This window comes from Pongo abelii, chromosome 21 (genome assembly GCF_028885655.2).
Source record: "Pongo abelii isolate AG06213 chromosome 21, NHGRI_mPonAbe1-v2.0_pri, whole genome shotgun sequence".
In the NCBI taxonomy this organism is placed as follows: domain Eukaryota; kingdom Metazoa; phylum Chordata; class Mammalia; order Primates; family Hominidae; genus Pongo; species Pongo abelii.
Window position 1 is genome coordinate 19865637 of NC_072006.2, and position 18928 is coordinate 19884564.

At 48.3% G+C, this 18928-nt stretch overlaps 1 protein-coding gene across 6 annotated transcripts in view; it reads left to right on the top strand.

Moving 5' to 3' along the window:
- Positions 1–398: 398 nt before the first annotated feature.
- The window catches only part of SYNDIG1 (synapse differentiation inducing 1), a 206034-nt gene continuing 187504 nt past the window's right edge, over positions 399–18928 (top strand). For 4 of the 6 annotated variants that reach the window (XM_024239164.3, XM_054541651.2, XM_054541650.2 and 1 more), the window contains exon 1: positions 399–646. The gene's annotated coding sequence lies outside the window, so the exon portion shown is untranslated. Of the gene's footprint in view, positions 647–736; positions 819–18928 lie in introns of those variants that run through there. The other 2 variants (XM_024239163.2, XM_063720689.1) reach the window with 1 other exon arrangement.

Sequence of the window (18928 nt, forward strand, 5' to 3'; positions counted from 1 at the left end):
TCTTCCTCTAGTCGGGCAGCAAATTCCTGTCCTCCTAGTCCCCCGCAGCTATCCCCCGCCCCCAGCCTCTGTGGCCCTCACATTGTCAGACACTGGCCCCGGGCCACCCTCTGGACGCGATCCCCTGCTAGGGCCTCCCTGGTCTGGGGCAAAGTTGGTGGCCACCTTCGCGCGGGCTGCGCCCTCCTCCTCTTCGCTGCCCTCGTCCCCCGGGGCCCGCGCCCGCTGCCTCCAGCACGCGCGTCGCCAGGCTCCGCAAGCGAAGCGGAGCGGCTCGCCCCAGGGCGTCCTTTGCCCAGCCTGCCGGCCAGGCGCGCGCGACGAGAGTCTCCCCGCACCCCTTCCTCTCCCGGGGGCCGAGAGGGCTGGGCTCCGCCCCGGCGCCGCAGCTCCCGACTCCCCGCCGCTTGGGCAGCTGCCGCTGCCCCGCGCCCAGCGCTCGGGGCAGCCGGGGGCGCTGGCGGCGAGCGCAGGGCGGGGAGCGGCGTGGGGAGCAGAGCGGCGGGGAGGGGAGGGCAGAGGAGGAGAGAGCCTGGCAGCGGAGGAGCAGAGGCGGGCGCCGCACCGCCCCGCACGCTCGCTCGCTCGCTCGGGAGACTCGCGAGCGGCCGCTTGGGCGCACTTGCCGGGTCACCTTGTCCCGGAGGTAAGTCCAGACCTCCTGGCCGCGGGGGCGGGCGGAGGGGCCCGCAGTGGGCGGGGTCGCGGCGGGGGCCGCGAGCTGGCGGCGGGAGCCGGAGGCTGCCCGGCGCGGGCGGGTGTCCTAGTCCTGGCTCCGCCTCGGAGCGCGCAGACCCGGCGGCGGCGTGGCGCCCGCGGTAAGTCCGGGTGGTCGCCGCGACGAGACTTGGGAGACACGGGGTCGCCGGGCGGGAGGGGGAGCTGAGCCGGCGGAGAAGATGCCCAGGAATGGGTCGGTGCTGGCCTGGGCTGCACCTTGGTGCCTTGCCACCCCGGTAGACGCGAAGGGGTTGCTGTGCGAATTCGATGGGAGCTAGTGAGACCGAGAGCTGGGAGCGTAGCGGAGCCAGGCTGCCCAGCAGGGCCATGAGGGCGCGCGGCGGGCCAAGGCTCTGCGGATTTGGGCTGCCCCTCAGAGTGACCCGAAGGAGACCAGCCAGGGCTGGTGAGCCGGGCGGCCGCGGAGCTGGGGACCTAGGTCTGTTTGGGAGTAGGAAGGGAAACAGACTAATTCTCCGAGCGGAGCGGCAGGCAAGGTGCAAACGCGCTTGGGATGGGGAATCCCGACGGCGACCGGGGCGGAAGCAGGGACTCCTGGAGCCCCTTTCCTCTAGCCAGGACAAGGCCTGCCTTCAAAAGCTGTCTGGCCCCTGGCAGCCGCGACAGCCTGCAGCCCTGGGAGCCACAGCCCTGGCGCCGAGATAGGAGCGAGCACATACGCTTTTTTGGTTCCAATTTGAATCTCGCTTTTTCCTAGTCGTGATTTCTGCCTCTTCATGTGCGCTCTCTGGGCAGTGAGGAGGAAGGAATGGCTCACTGGATGAGCTGGGCACTTTTCTTAGGGAAGGGGCTTTGTCCCTATGCGCTTTTTGCAGGACCCTAGTACAGTGGCTCTGGCAACCGAGCTTTGAGGAGGCGGCCAGAGGGACCGCTTGGCATTTCTGAAAGACGAGAGGAAGGGGTCTTCTGGTAGTCCTGTTTTCTTTTGGGGGTTTCGTTGCACGCAGAGGCTTGGGCGCTTGGCACCCAGACTTCAGGTGCGCACAGTTCTCCTGCGACGTCAGATGCGCTGGCGCCGCGGCGCTCCTGGCTAGGACCGATGCCTGCTCCTTCCGTGGCTACGTCCTGGTGTTTAGTGCAGCGGACACCGGCCGAAGCCTTGGCTGATTGGAGGTGTCGCGGGGGAGGGGGGCTGGGCGTTACACAGTGGCTCCGTTTTCTGGTTGGAATCAGTTGGTGGGGCGTGCGCGCGCGAGTCCGCGTATCTATCTGTCCGTCTCCTTCCTACAGCCCAGCGTGTTTGGTCTGAGTCCAAAGAAGGAGGTGGTGTGTGTGTGCTGCGTAGACCTGCGCCTGTGGGGTGAGCAGCCTCATAGCCCCCAGAGCCGGCCAACTTCTCCGTGCTAGGCTGCTACCTCAAGGGCCGCCGCGTCGGGGATCGGAAGTGGTCTTCAAAGAGGGGTCTAGGTTTCGAAGTCCTGGCAGCAGCCGAAGTGAAAAGGAGCTGCCAGGAGGCGGGCTGTGGGCAGTCTGATGTCCGGTCTGGAGCAGACAGGAAGAAACTGAAGTCGAAATTTTAGTTGAATTGCGTGCTCTGTGTTTGGCGGTGGTGTGGCCCGTTCTTTTGGAGGTCCACACCACAGGTGTGAGGCCTGTGGGCCCTGAGGAAGCGCCCTCCCCTTAATTCCTCCCTCCCCTCTCACTCCACCGCCCGCCCCTTTGCAAGGAGCAAGCCTGACAGTAAGTAGCTGATCGGCGCCCTCTCTCACCCTGTCCCCATTTCCTGCATGAAAACGGAATCCTCATAATCAAGAGGGCCTTGTTAAAAAAAAAAAAAAAAGGAAAGAAAAGATGGAGAAACCTATTTTTAAACTTTTTTATTATGGAAAATTTCAGTGGTAAACAGTGACAGACAGAGAATAGTGCACTGAAGCTTTGTGTACCCCCCACCCAGTCACCACCTGCAGTTCCCTTTGGTAGAGTTTTGGAGGCCTCAGACTTTTGGACGCCTTGTTTGATGAAGTATTTCAAAACTCATTCTAAAATGCTAAGTATTGGATAGTAGGTTAATTAGCTCCATTCAGTCATGACACATTGTATACGCATATCACAGCATCACTTTGTACCCCATAAACATATATAATTATAATTTGTTAATATCTGATAAAATAAACCAATTCATTAAAAATACAAAATTACGTTGATATAAACTTCAAAAAAAAAAATTCCAAACTCACTTCACCTCTAAACACATCCCTCTGTATCTCCAGCTGATGACATTTCATTTTATTTTCACCTATCAAAAATGTCAGTTTTTAATAACCCCATTAGAGTATAGGTGATATTAAAGTAAAAATGAAGGCCCCCTCCATTCCCATTTTATGGTAGAAAAGGAAAACCTGCCAACTTTCCTTGAGGCCTACAGGGGCGAGATATTGAAGAAGGAAAGACAAGTCTGGATCCTGGGAAGACAGACATGTTAGCAATAGGACCAGTTTCATCCTAATTCACGAAGGGCGTGAACACGATTCTGGTTGAGCAATGAAAGGCAAGAGAATTTTTTTGGATAAAAACTTTAAAACTCAGTTCAAAAATTATAAGCAATTAATTTCTTCCACATTTAGCATTGAGATAAATTAAAAGTGCTCTACCAGACTTGAGTTATTTTTCTCATTAATTTTAAATCGTATTTTTTAGGGAGTTATTACTATTATCAGAGAATAGAAGGTTGTTTTCTTATGTAAGATTTCTATCTGAGGCACTAGTTGGTGCTATTCTGAGGTTCATGGAGAGTACTGAACATTTCGTTGTTAAATTAGAAAATGTTTGGTCATCCTCCAGGTCACACCTGCTCTGCCCTCTGAAGAGGCTCTGTGCTTGCTGAGATGTGATGTTCAGTGTGACTTCTACTGGCTGGAGACGCATGGCACGCAGGGAGGCACTGGAGGTAGTGGGAGGGGAGGCTCTCCCTCCACCAGCCCCCTCCCATTCTGCACACCTCTGTGCTTTCCTGTATATAAAAGCAGTTCCTAAAAATTGTCAATGACGTTCTTAGAGGAGTCAGTCAGACTTTTGAATACCTTTATAAAGTGCACTATTTAAAGGCATCCTTAGTTAACCTTTTGTAAGATGAATAACCATCTTGTAGGTGAGCAGTTTTATGTCCTGTCACCCATCCCCAAATAAAACCTTGTCTTTTCATGACGCCAGCTTGACCCTGTGCCCCTCACATTGGCCTTTCAGACCGTCATGCACACTGGAAAATGCAGGCTCCATCTCAGAGTGAATGTACTGCTGTGGCCCATAGTTTGAACATATGTCATATTATCAGCAAAATTCTTTGAATGAGTGAGTAAAGGTGACAAGGACTGAAGTATGTGGGGTGTTAATTTGACAACACCACCGGAACACTAGGGGTAAATGACTAGCAAAACAGCCTGTTGTATCAGTGGAAAGTTGTGTAAGGTCATTTTGGGGCAGTGCACTGATAGAAGTTTTTGGAGCCGTAGCTCTTGACCCAGCATCACTACACTGGGGCGTGGTGTCAAAATCTCTACAAAGCAGTATTCAAAACATTAGAGATAGGCTGACCGGGTCTCTAACCATGTCACCAGAATTAGAATAATGAAGTTGTCAACGGGAGGTTTGAACAAATGTGGTTTCTCAGCATTCTCTGTGCAAGATGCCCATTTTGAATGATTCCTGAGAGATCCTAAACTTGTGTTCAAAGAGCAGCTGAAGTAACCCGGGCACCAGCTATGATTCAGTGCCCTCGTGGTTGCTTTGCTTACGTCCAGGCAGCATATTGGATTGTGTGGGGAGTGGGGGAGGGATGCACTGGGGAGACAGGTGTGCAGAGTGTCTCCTGTCCCCAGGCTATTCCCTTTTTCCCCTTGGGCCTTTCGTGAGTGCCATGAGCAGACGTAGGCTCTAGAATCTGGAAGGTCCCATTTGTTTTCTCAGAATGCCATGTGAATACAAATTTACCCAGAGAAACATTGAGACAATGAAGTGTCCTCAATCCAGTGTCTTTTTCATTTAACAAACTGTGACAGCATTAACGCTTGGTTTTCAAAATCCTGGAAAGAATATGGTTGAAAAGAAACGGCCTCAGAAAAGTGATGTGGTTTGTCTAAGATCATTCAACTATCAAGCAGCAGAACCCAGAGTCTGGAGCCTACAACCTGCCGTTGGCAAGAGTGAGGATTGGGACGTGTGTTTGCACTTACTTGGGGTGGACGGACACATGCACAGGGATGTACCCAGTGTGCGTACATAGCCATGTGGGCTAAAGATTTACAGGAACGGATAGGAAAGGCACGTGAGCAATAGCTTATGAAATTTATCCTTAGCATAACTAAATTTAGATTCATATTATAAAACTTACCTGATGCATTCTCTAAGATGGAAACATTTTTAAAACAGATTACCAACAAACCACCACCCTCCGTTTATAATATGTGATGATTCAAGATGCAAGCATGGTTGGATGACAAACTGTAAATCATCTTAAACGATTGTTTGATAAATGACCTGTTAAACTACCAAAAACAAAGGAAAATAGAAACTCTAAAGAACAACAACAGATAAGCTTCAGGATCAAAAATAACTGTTAGAACCAAAAGTAACAGAACCAGGAACATTATACACAGGTAGAAAATAATAAAAATAAAAGCTGCCTCCAAAGGCACAACCCAGGGGATAACTTTCCCTGTTTAGTTGCATAAAAAGAATTTAGGAGTTCAGTTAGCATTATTTCAGAGAGATGGGCCTTGCAATCCGTGTTCAGTGTGAAAACACTTTTTGCTTGGTTTTTAGTTGTTAACTGAATTTTTGTTGATAAAATTCATTTTTAAATACTGGGGCGGCATTTAGAGAATGAGTCTGAAGGAGAGACTACTTGCGTGGATTTTAAACTGGGTCTTTCAGAAAGGGCTCACTTAGGTTAAATTTCTATTTTGAACAATTCTTAGGTCTCCAACAAGTTCAGTTGTAATCTATCACTTGGCCTCACTGGGCAGGTGCCTGCTTTCAGATGTTACCTCCATCTGTTTCTTCCTCACCTTTCCTCTCTTTCAGAAAACTTCAGTACCCAAAACAAAACCAAAAAGCAAACACATTTCAGATAATTAGAACCACAAAAGTTTTATTCCGTTGCTTCAACTTTAAACTACAGATCTTTCTGAAAGGGAGATACAGTAATCTTACCTCAAATACATTTGGAACCACCCCCCATGCCCCCGCTTAGAAAAGCAAATAAATGAAATGTTATAGAAACTCACTCTTCTGTCATGCGTACAATAGGCAGTTTTTAACTTCTTCCTATGATCTTGGTCCTCACATGTTGGTGGTACAGACCCTCAACTGGCATGGGTCTGAGATGCAGGAGTTTATTCCTGAAAATCCTAATGAGATTAAGTCCTGGGACAGTTTCCCAGTGGAAACCCAGTAGCCATGCTGAGGGGTGGCCTGAGGCATTAGCTTTAGGGTAGACCCCGGAGAAGCCCAACTCATCCTACAAAAGATTGGTACCAATTCCACTGTTAATTATTTGCAGTTTCTAAAAGTGCATTTAATAAAGCCTATGTGTTTCTGCAGCCAACCTTCATGTCTGACATCTTAGCCTCAGCCCATCACCCATGTGTCTCCTTTATAAGAAACCTTGTCCTTATGGGTTGAGTGCCCCATGGGATAATGGCACAGCACCAGTAGGGCAGTCAAAAGAGTTGAGATATGATAAGTAGTGTGCGTGGTTTCTGAGATGCTGTCTAAGCACAGGGGCTGGCCTGGGCTGGTAGTCATAGATGATTGACTGTCATAGATTGACTGTAAGAGGCACTCATCTGCCTCAGATCTGCCATGGAAACCCTGTATTTGTGAGGACCTTGGAGAGGACCCTGCACAGGGCAGTCCCACCAATCCTAACCCAGTCTTGGAATGCTTTCAGACATCTCTTGCCTGTGTACGATTCTGGCTTTACTTTTCTCTCCCAATTCCTCACCGTTTCCATAGTGCCTTTGTGACAAGTGGCTTCACAACAAAGAACTATGAGCTGATTAATGTGCATAGTATCTTTTTTTTTTTTTGAAATGGTGTCTCACTCTATCACCCAGGCTGGAGTGCAGTGGAACAATCTCAGCTTACTGCAACCTCCGCCTCCCAGGTTCAAGCGATTCTTCTGCCTCAACCTCCCAAGTAGCTGGGACTACAGGTGCACTCCACCATGCCCGGCTAATTTTTCTATTTTTAGTAGAGACGGGGTTTCACCATGTTGGCCAGGCAGGTCTTGAACTCCTGACGTTAAGTGATCTGCCGGTCTTAGCCTCCCAAAGAGCTGGAATTACAGGCATGAGCCACTGTGCCCGGCCTAATGTGCACAGTATCTTAACATTTTTTTTCTTACATACTAAACCCAGAAATACAGCTCTTTCATTTCAGTACTCTAATAATAGTTTAATACTCTAAATTTCCTCACAAAGACAGGTTTTTGTTGAAAGCTAATTTTGAGTCAAGGGAAATAATTTGTTTTGTTATTTCTAAGTTTATTCTCTGCCCTTCGTTCTTATCCTGACCTTTAAAAGCTGCGGATATTGGCCTGGCATGGTGGCTCATGCCTGTAATCCCAGCACTTTGGGAGGCTAAGGCGGGCAGATCACTTGAGGTCAGGAGTTCAGGACCATCATGGCTAACACAGTGAAACCCCGTCTCTACTAAAAATGACATAAAAATTAGCCGGGCATGGTGGCGGGCACCTGCAGTCCCAGCTACTCGGGAGGCTGAGGCAGGAGAATGGCGTGAACCTGGGAAGCAGAGCTTGCAGTGAGCCAAGATCCCACCACTACACTTCAGTCTGGGTGACAGATCAAGATTCCATCTAAAAAAAAAAAAAACAGCTGTGGATATTAAGTATCACACCTTCACATAGTCCATTGTTCTCACTTTGTTCACAATGGTATCATCAAGGCTCTGCTGGAAGCCTCTCCTAACCGCTCTGAACTTGGTAAGGACCCTGCAGCCTGCAGCACAGCTGTCCCACTAAAGTAGCCTGGAGCAAGGAGGGTCATTTGTCCAGCTGCATCTCTGTCCTTCTGCCATCCGCTGTGGCCCTGCTCGTGTGGGTCCTCTTGTGTAACATTCATTGGTACACTTGCTAATCTGAATGTTCTGGGTGTAGGTGTATTAGCTGTGAATCGGAGCCCTGGATATATTTGAGGACATCACACTCTATTTTAGAACCATAGAGATGAAATGTATCTGTTGACTCAATATGTGCAGAATTCTGTAGCTTCCTTCCTTGCCTATTGCTAGACCTCGAGTTTCTGATTTGTCACATACCTTTCCAGGAAAAACATGCGTCACACTCTTGGGACACAAAAATGAGTTTGCATCCCTAATCTCAGCAACGGTTCTGTCTGTTGCTCTTCACATGCCTACAAGACAAAGTGGCACAGGGCTGTTCAGTGAGTGCTGGGGTGACCAGGTGGCCCTACCGTCTCACCATTGGTGTTGGGCCATAGCCCGTCCTCAACACACTCTTTTTTTTTTTTTCCCCAGAGCAGGGCCACATGGACACCTCCCTCCTCACTAAGCTCTCCTGCATCCCATTGATTGTCTGCAGTCACCTATCTGTCACCATACTTGCCCTTCAGGGGAGACTGAGGCTGGGGTGCAATGGAGGGGCTGATGGAGAGCCCAGCATTGGCCAAAGGATGGACCTCAGTCACTAGCACTTCTACACGGTTATAGATATTCCAAACTCCAGGTGTTTCTGACCTGTCTGGACCTAAGACACAGACGTGGGCTTCCAGCATTACTGACCTCAGGATTTGGCTCTGGGCTGGACAAGAACTCCACCCTGCCAGTGGCTGAGTGTCCTCTTTTGGTAGAACCAGGTAAGCCTGGTGCCTCACCACAGAGCCGCCTGGCTGCCCTAAAAGGGTGGCCCTGCTCTTCAGGTCTGGGTGAAATAGAGGTGAGCTAAACAATTGTGGGGAAATAAAGTGAGCTCAAACCCGAAGGGTCAGATTAAAGCTGGCAGGGCCTGTTTGGATGTTGTCATGAAGGTGATTCAGGAGGACCACCAGCTTCAACTATTGGTGCCTTATTGCTTCAGTGTCTCTCTCAGGGACCAGAGTGGGCAGCGCCAGGCAGGGCAAGGGAGGAGCCCTAGGAGGGAGGGGTGGAGATTGAGCTTTGTCTGTTATTCTGTGTGACTCCCTCGGCGAGCTCCCCAAATGCCTGTTTGACACTTGGTGGAATGAAGAGACCCAGAGGGCTTCCCCAGTGTGCCGTCCAGCCTCACCATCTGCCAGAGGCAGAGCCAGGGCACAGGGACCCAAGTTTTTAGGGCTTGTTTGCTTTTGTGTTTGTCTCTAAAGTGCATTTTTTCTCACTGACTGTGCCCAGTTTTCTTGGCATTGCTGGAACCTAGAATACTGTTTGGGACAATGACAGACCCCGTGCACTGTGGACAAACAGATGCAGACAGCTCCAGCTTCCAGCAAGCCCCAAGTAGGACACAACGTGATGAGAACATTTCACCATCTGTGCTTTTCAGTGATTTCCTGGGAGGAGAGCGCCACAGCCAGTCAGGGGCACCATGGGCAAGGGGAGGCCCAGGTCCTAGGCCAGGCCAGGAGTCATGCACCTGGAAAAGTCTAGAACAGAAGCCTCCCACAGAACTCGCAGGCAGGCAGAGGGGAAGCTGCATTCCTGTAATGCCAGAGGCCAAGATATTTAGAGAGAACATCAGATTGAACTCCGCAGGACAGCAGGTCGACTGTCAGACCTCGTGGGCACTGTGTTCTCGTCTTGCTCTCAGCATAAGGCTTTTCCCGGAAGATGGAAATGTTCTTTCTCCTTAGACACTGCCCAGAAATGCTGATCTTCCTGGAATTTCTATTCAGAGCTTTAAATATTACAGAAATATATATTTGGTGAGTTAGGCTCTGCCAACTGTTTCAGTCTCTCCTCCAAACTAAGTTGGTGCCTGATTAGAGTAAAAACAAGGATGTAGATTGCTTCTTGGGGACCCAAATCAGAGGGTCTCTGTCTCCACCAGAGCCTGACCCAGCCCTGGAGAGTGACTTTGGGAGCCCTGTCCTGATGGGTTCTTCCCTCTCCTCTGAGACCTTCTCCCCGAGCCCTCAGCCTCCTTGGATTCCGCCCGCCAGGCCTTCTCTGTCAGAATGGAGTGGCCCCAGGGGCAGGACTCACCTCTACCAACTGAGCTTTCCTGTGTGCACAACTGGCTGCCCTAGATATTTTCCTGTCCCTACCCCTTACCCAAGGCCATCTCTGGGACGTTATCTGGCGCAGCAGCCTCAGTGAACCCATTCTCTAACTGCTCCCTCCAACCCCTCAGGCTTCCCTTCCCATACCCCTTCCTCTGATGATGAAGCTCAGTAACCCAGGAATCCACACCAGAAACTCCCTAGCCCCTGGGCTTCTTCCGCTTTCTCATCACTAGATCTAAGTATTTCCTGCCTCTCTCTTGCATCTTTTCCACCCCTGGCCCCGTATGCACACTCGTCTCTTGCCGGATCATCTCAGTAGCTTCCTGCAAGCTCTCCCTGCCTGCTTCATTGTGCCTCTTGCCTCCAGGACTGCCAGGAGAGTGAGCTGTCTCAAGTGCAGATCCGCCTCTGGGGCCCTCCTCTCGAAGCCCCCTACTCGCACTGGACAGGCTGCTTGGGGAAAGATACAAGGCAAGGCTGTCCTGTCAGTCCCTGTTCACCCTCCAGCTTCATCCCCATTTCTCTAGGTGCCCAGAACACCGAGTTACTCCTGCCCTGCCGTGCACAAGTACGTGTGCACACACAAATGCCTGCACACACACACTCCATGGTCCCCACGTGCACGCACACACACACAATTACCCCACCTGCAGTTGGCTACCTCTTGCCTCTTGCTAATCTCCTTTGAGGTTCAGATGTGTAGCTTGATCATCACCTCTTCCCAGCATCCCTCCTCCAAGTTCGGCATCCCCGCTTCTAGGTATCCTTGGCACCTGGGCCCACCCCAGCACTGGTGTGGCATTAGCAGAACAACCAAGGATGAAATATCTACAAATAACTGTCAAGAAATGTGTAAGACCTATATAATGCTATTTCAATCAGAATGCCAATATTATATTGTCTTTTGAGCTCGACAGAATTATTCAAAAGTTCATGAAAGAATAATCAGGCTACAGTACTAAATTTTTTCAGTGAAGAACTGTCCTACCAGATAATAAAACGAAGTGTTCAAATTACGTTAATTGACCTCAAATCCATTAGGATGGCTACTGTCAAAAAAATCACAGAAAATAACAAGTGTTGGTAAGGATGTTTGGAAATTGGAACCCATGTGCACTACTTGGGGAACTGTGAGAGGATGTAGTTGCTATGGAAAATAGTGTGGAGGTTCCTCAGAAACACTAAACATAGATTTGCCATATGATCCAGCAGTCCCACTTCTGGGTATATATCCAAAATAATTGAAAGCAGAGTCTTGAAGAGATACGCACATGCCCATTTTGATAGTAACATTATTCACAATAGCTAAAACATGGAAGCAAGCCAAGTGTCTATCAGCAGATGAGCGGATAAGCAAAATGTCCTAAACACATACAGTGAAATATTGTTCAGCCTTGAAAAAAAAAGAAATTCTGTCATAGGCTACAACATGATGAACACTGAGGACACTATGCTTAGTGAAATAAGCCAGAGACAAAAAGGCACATACGATATGATTTCACTTATCTGACATACTGAGAGTTCTCAAACTCAGAGGTAAAAAGTACAATGGTGGTTGTGAGGGTCTGGGGAAGGGGAGATGGGAGTTATTGTTTAAAGGATATAGAGTTGCATACGTGCAAGATGAAAAAGTTCCGGAGAACCCTTGCACAGCAATGTCAATATACTTAGCACTGCTGAACTATACACTAAGAAATTGTTACGATTATGTAAATTTTATGTTGTGTGTGGGGGGGTTTTTTTGCCACAATAAAAAAAAAGCTACATTAATTGGAAATGTAAGATTCTAGTTACTGGCATGTAGTTAACAGGCTATTCTGATTTTCTACTGTTGCTTAACAGACTTCCCCCAAAACTCAGTGTTCATGGACCTGTGGGTGAGGAATTTGAAAGGGCACAGTGGGGACGGCTTATCTCTGCTCCATGGCTCCTGGGGCCTCAGCTGGGAAGACTCACATGGCTGGGGCTGGAGTCCTTGCCCAGGCTGGGCTCACTCGGAGCCTGGACCAGGAGCACCTACACGTGTCCTCTCCCTGGGTTTCCTCCCAGCGTGGTGTCAGGGTGGCCAGACTTCATATGCCGAGGTTTCTGCTCCAAAAGTGAGTGTGAACACGATCAAGACTGCATGCTCTCCTGACCCATCTCCACAGCCACTCTGGGTCAGCGCCACAGGATTCTGTTGATTATAGGCAAGTTTCTAAGCCAGCCCAGAATCAAGGAGGCAAATTACACCCCACTTTTGAAGGGAGGTGTGTGAAAGAATTTATGAACCACATATTCAATCTGCCATGCAGACAGGTAGGTCAGACAGAGAGCTCTGAAACGGATGCCAGCCCCAAGAGCTTAATGAATGTGTGGGAGCTGGCGGACAGAGCTGAATTAGTCAACGTGGAGCACTTTGGAAGTAGGTAGTTGGACTATAAAGTCAACTTATATCTCCCCATTTCATAAAAAGTTCTGAATGTATATAAAAAGCGTTGATAAATAAATATTCTAGAAGCATGAATAAATTCAGCCTGAACATCTTACCAGTAATCCCAAGTGAAAAAAAATTGATAAAGATTAAATATATGTACACATTCTATACAACAGGCACTGTAAACAAAATTGGAAAGCATATAATAATCTGGAAACAAACATTTGCAACAAATTAACAAATGCTTAATAATCCTCACAGAGCAAATAAGAAAACACAAACAACCTAATTAAAAACTGAGCTCATGCCATGGAGAAAAAGGTGAGAAGAAGTGGAAATCACTAAGAAATAAATACATGGAAAAACATATGTGCATTTTTACTTGTTTTTTGGTTTTTGTTGTTATTGTTTTTTTTTTCTGAGATGGAGTCTCACTCTGTCACCCAGGCTGGAGTGCAGTGGTGCGATCTCTGCTCACTGCAACCTCTGTCTCCCCTGACCTTGTGATGCACCTGCCTCAGCCTCCCAAAGTGCTGGGATTACAGGCGTGAGTCACCACGCCCTGCCGTGCATCTTTACTTGTAATGATGCAAATGCACATGAAAGTTAGGGAAGACACATCTCTCCAGAATGATTGCCCAGCTTCAGAGATTCCAGTTGCTCAGTAAAGGCACCTGAGGCAGCCTTTGGGATCACTGGGGAGGTTGAATCTCTTGTCTTGAAAGTTTCACTGAAATGTTCACTGAGGTCCTTCCTCTATATCCATGGCCCCATAACAGAACCACTAAAGCATTTCTAATGTACACGCAGAGTGTGTGCATCTTGACTTCAAGTAATGAACTGTCAGAAAAAAACTAAATGCCTGTCAAAAGGGGATGGTTAAATATGATGCAACTATTATGATGTTCTTAAAATAATGATTAAATTATTTTAAATCCCTTGCTCATTGGCCAGGGCTGTGCTGGGTATGTATCTACATGGATCAATGTCCATGGTAAACTACTAAGGTTGGAAACCTAGAGGAAAATATGTTGGACATTTGTGTGAGTATGTTATTCTCTGGGAGTGAAGTTTAAATATTTATTCAGATAATTCTTGAAAACGGTTCTCCACGTTGTTAATGGTACGTAGCCATGACGAGTAGAATGGAAATAGGAACTTCCATGGTTTTAATTTTCTATGCAATTGGTACGATTTGAATTCATAAGCATAAACATGTTGTTTTTGCAATTTAAAAAACCTATTTAAACACATATCTATCGTTTGGAAATAATCAGAGGTCTGGATGTAGTGTTTTGGCTACACGTTCACATTCATACCTGATTTGGGGGAAGTGGAAAGCCTGGAGCCTCCTAGAAGTTGAGTGAAGGATGTCTTTGTCAAGCGTGCAATGCACGTTGTGGTTGCAGTGTGATGCAGCAGGAGTCCAAGCCGTGGGCACTCACGCATGCAGAGAAAGGTGTGCACGTGTGGAAGGGACTGCAGGAGATGCCAGTACCGCCGTGAGTAGCTCCAGGCATGGGGGTTACACGTGGATTTCATTTCCTATGTTACGTACTTTTCTGATTTTCAACTTGATCCCTGATTATTGTTTTGATTAGGAAAAAAAACCCAAAAGTTTAGAAATTATTTTGTTCTCTCTCTCATTTGACTGAAAATCTGTTTCTTAATCATATTTTATGTTCCCACGTCCTATGCCCAGAGCCTGGCACACATTATGTGCTCAGCCAGTGTTTGCTCTTCCTGTACTTCCCCTGGGCACCTCCCTGCCTCTTGAAAGAGCGTGCTCCGCATTCCCACCCAGGACTCCCAGCCTGAGGAAGCCCTTCTCCTCTGAGCATACGTGTGCATGCTCCTGCCTGGGGCTGACAGTCTTGGCTCTAAGCCCCACAGCAGTGGATACGTTTTCAAGAGTAGTTCATTCACCACATATTGAGTACTTGCCATTTGCTTGACCTTGTGGCAGACCCCAGAGACAGAGATGAAAGGCTTTGGTCCCTCATGGAAGAAGGGCGTTCAGAGGCCGTGCCTAGTGTGCAGGGCCTCACTTTGCTTGACACGGTGCAAGTGGCGATACAGGCAGGCCAGCGGGGATGCTGCCGCCAGTTGCAGCCAAGACTCGGAATGCGAAAGAGTGACTAGCCTGGAGGAGTAGAAAGAAGGGGTCTTCTCGGCAGAGGGTGCAGGATAGGGCAGAGGTCACAGAGGCCTCCGCGCACCTAGGAGGTGGAAGTTGGATGTGGCTTCAGAATTCAGTCTGCATCAATGGTGTTTACTGAGATCCAGGCGCCCACACGAGAAACAGCAGATGGGGTCTGATGAATTCAAGTGCAGTTCTGGCTACCTACTGCTGCCCAGATTGCCCCAAAATGTATAGCATGAAAGCTCTAAGGGTTGGGAATTTTGGAGGGGTCGGCTGGGCGCGTCCAGCCCCATTCTGTCAGGCAGGTGCTGTCAGAGTGTATCTGGAGCCAGAAGAGTGGGGGCCTGGGGCTACTGGGGGTCGGCCGGGTAACTGTAACCTCAGGGGTGCTGCACGTGGTCTCCCCACATGAAGGATATTGGCCTTTCTTACAGCATGGCAGCCTTTTGAGGTATTAAACTTCGTGAAAGGAAGGTCAAGGCTCCGGTTTGAGTTTTCTAGTAAAAGACAGGTTGCGTGAACTTTTCTGACCTAGCCTCAGAGGTCAGGTCATGTCACTGCGGCCACACTCCTTCTGTTCAGGGTGAGTCTCAAGCCCACCTGGGTTCAAGGGGAGGGAGCAGAGACCCCACGTTTCACTGAGAGGAGTATCAGGGCCATCTCCAGGAATAGATGTGGGATGGGAAGTAGTGTTGTGTCCACCTTTAGAAACGATGATCTGACACAGATACTAAAAAACAAAATACTCCGATTACTTGCTCTACACACAATAGGTCTTTAGATCACAAAATAATGAAAAGTAGAGCCTTCTCTTACCAGAAATTTATCTAGATCTATTTTTTTAATACATGGATTTTCTAGAGTGCTATGGTTTGAGTATGAATTATTTGTTCCCACCAAAACTCATGTTGAAATTTGATCCCCAATGTGGCAGTGTTTGGAGGTGGGGCCTAGTGGGAGGGGTTTGCGTGATGGGGGCAGATCCCCATGAATGGCTTCGTGCTATTCTTGAAGTAGTGAGTTCTTTCTTCCTTGAGACTGGATTAGCGCTCCAGCCAGAGCAGGTTGTTATAAAGCAGGGTTCCTCCTTCTGTTTGGTCTCTTTCCCTGCATTTACACTTCCCTTTTGACCATCTCTGCCATGTTATGATGCAGCACAAAAGCCCTTACCAGAAGCCAGGGCCACGGCCTTGAACTTCCCAGCTACAGAACTGAGCTAAATAAACCTCTTTCCTTTATAAATTACCCAGTCTCAGGTATTCTGTTATAGCAACACAAAACAGACTAAGACACATAGTCTTAATTATTTTCCAATGTCTGTATATATTCTTAGTGTGTCAAATTGTTCTTTAAAAGTATCTTCTAGAGTGTGGTGCTATACTTGAGTCCATAATGCAGAATCTGGAACATAGATTGATAGCACCAATTTTGTCCATTAGGTGGATGCATTTGTCATTACGCAAGGAAATTGTAGGTCTTTGGAATTTTCTTCAATTCCATCTCTCTCCAATGTTTTCACTGAAAAGATAGAAAGGAAAAGTGGGAAAAACTTGGAAGTTTCAGGTCCTTGTAGATCTAGTGACTTCTCCAGACTTATGCAGAAATCAGTGGCAAAGCTAATTTCGATATAATTTGGATACAGCTTTTTATTGCCTTACTTCTTTTTTTCTTTATTTCGTACAGTAATATCTCCTTTAAAGAAAGAGCCCTTTTAGCAAGTGTGTGTATACAACATAGAAATGGTACCACAACAAATGACAGAAGACTGAACGTGGCTGAGTGTTACTCAGGAGCTAAACAATGGAGTTTTCCATACCTAGAGGAGTCTGGAAGCAAGAGCTACTGACTCAGCAGCTCAGTGCGGTTGGAGCTGGATCTCTATAGTCCTTGTGGCCTTCCCCTCCTGGCTCCCAGATGGCTGCTACTGCCCCCGCTATCACATCTGAGGTCAAGGCAGGAAGTGAGAAAGGTGGACAGAGACCCCCCAGGAGACGTCTTTGGCCCAAGCTGTGTCTCGTGGCCACCCTTGGTAATAAGAAAGTATGGGGTACAAGTGAGGATTTAATGAGAACTTAACTCTTCCACCCTCCAGGTGAAGGTGGGCAGGGTGAAGCACTGACATCCAGCAGTGGGTCCCCCATTCAGCCAGGGAGGGTCACCCCAGCTCTCAGTGACAGGCGTGCCAAGGCCACATCACAGGGTAGGTGTGGGAAGGGAAGACTGGGTGTGTTTATGAAATCAAAAGAACAGTCAGTGGTTTGCTGGTGGGTGTGAGGTTGGGTGTGGTGTGTGGGCAGGACGGCACAAGAGGGGGCAGGGTGGGTGCTGGAGAGGCGGCAACCCCCATGCCTGGGCTGGGGAGCCAGGTGGAGCCCCTGGGCTGATGCCATTGCTGCTGATCCATAGACTTTGAGTAGCACAGGTCCAGAGTGGTTCTCAAGTTTTGCTGCATGTTAGATTCACCTGGGGATATTTAACAATTGGTTTATACACAAATAATGTGAAGACCAAAAATTGAGTTTAGTTTATAATATTAAAGCAGCAGCTGAATCAGTTTTGCTTACTGAAATATCTGTTCAAGCACCATTCCTCAAACTCTAATGCACACACACAATACCTGGGGATTTGCAGGCATGCGAGCTCTGGTCCAGTGGGTCGCTGGAATCCGGGAGTCTCCATTTCTTTTTTTCTGTCTTTTATTTATTTATTTATTTATTTATTTAATTTTTGTTTGTTTGTTTTTGTTTTTTTGTGATGGAGTCTCACTCTGTCACCAGGCTGGAGAGCCGTGGTGCTATCTCGGTTCCCCGAAACCTCCACCTCCCAGGTTCAAGTGATTCTCCTGCCTCACCCTCCTGAGTATCTGGGACTACAGGTGTGCGCCAACGCGCCCAGCTCATTTTTGTATTTTTAGTAGAGACCGGGTTTCACCATGTTGTCCAGGATGGTCTCGATCTCCCGACCTCGTGATCCACCTGCCTCGGCCTCCCAAAGTTCTGGGATTACAGGTGTGAGCAGCCGTGCCCAGCTGAGAGTGTGCATTTCTAACAAGTGCCAGTGATGACAGTGCTGCTAGCCCGCAGGACACGCTTTGCGCAGCCGGGGAATCATGGGCCAAGGTGCGGGGAGAGGGTCGGTGGATGTGGGGTGGGGGTATTTGGGAGTAGTTGTCCCTGGCTGGGCCACGGGAGGGAAGAAATGGCTTCAGCTGGAGAGGCCAGCAACACAGAACTTGCAGACTTTCACTTACGGTTTAATTTGCCTTAAGTAAACTTATATAACCTGGATTTTGGGTCAAGAAATATAATATGCTTAAAATTGGTCTTATGTAACAATATAATAAAAAACAAATTTTTACCATCCTTTTATTTAAACATTTGGAGGTGGAAAATCAGGCTGTAGTTGGCAACTGCTATGCTTCTGGGTTTACTGAGGTGAGTGTTGCAAGAGACACAGCAAGAGCCCAGGCTCACAAGGGATGATGGTCCAGATGCCAGCTCTGTCCCTTACAGCCCCGTGGCCATGCTGAGTTATCTGCTCTGGTTCCTCCATCTCTAAGTGAGAGATGAGTGCTGTTATCTCAAGAATGTGAGGTAATGCCCTGCAAAGGGTCCAGCGCACTTTTTTCATGCAGTGGGACTACATAAATGAATCCATGTCCACATGGAAATGCCCCCCACGTGCACACAGGTGTGTATGTGTACATGTATATGTGTGTGTATAAGTATGCATCTATGCATGCTAATATTCCTTCCTTCTGGAATATTTGGCCCCATGTGATGTGTTTGTAACAGGGGCTGCAACACTTCCTCTCATCCTGCTGCACACAGCCCAGCCCTTGGCACTGTGACATTGCCACAGCTCCCGTCAAGAAGAGGAGGTCCTGGGATCTGGATCTGGACTGACCCCATAACTGGCTTGGAGCACTACAAGGAAGTGAAAGTGGCGATGGACCCATTCTGAGGTGGCACAGCCAGCAGCTGTCCAAACACGTCGGTGAGGCTGTAGTGTGCCGATCTACTCCAGCTGACTGTGACTTCATCAGTGACCCCAGGAGAGACCAGCCAAGAATCAAGCATCCCAGCGCAGCTTCACCTGCCAACCTAAAAAATGAGATGACTCCATTTTAACCCACCAACTCTTAGGGTGGTTGGTTACACAGCAAGTAATAACAGATGGCTAGAGAAAAATGGACTAAAAATATCTCTGCATAATACTCTATATTTACACTCAACTCAACAATATAGCCCTTGAGTAAATGTTGGAAGGGAATTCAGCTGGTTGTTTATTGCTCCTGCAGAAAGGAAATGTGGGAAATAATTCAGCCGGGATCCTGGCCCTGGTAAAAGGCAAGGCACCATGCGAGGTACTGCATTCACAATGAACCAGACATGAGAGCCAAACAGACATTTCCCATTTGTGCACACATACAAAGTGCTTCGCACAGTGCCT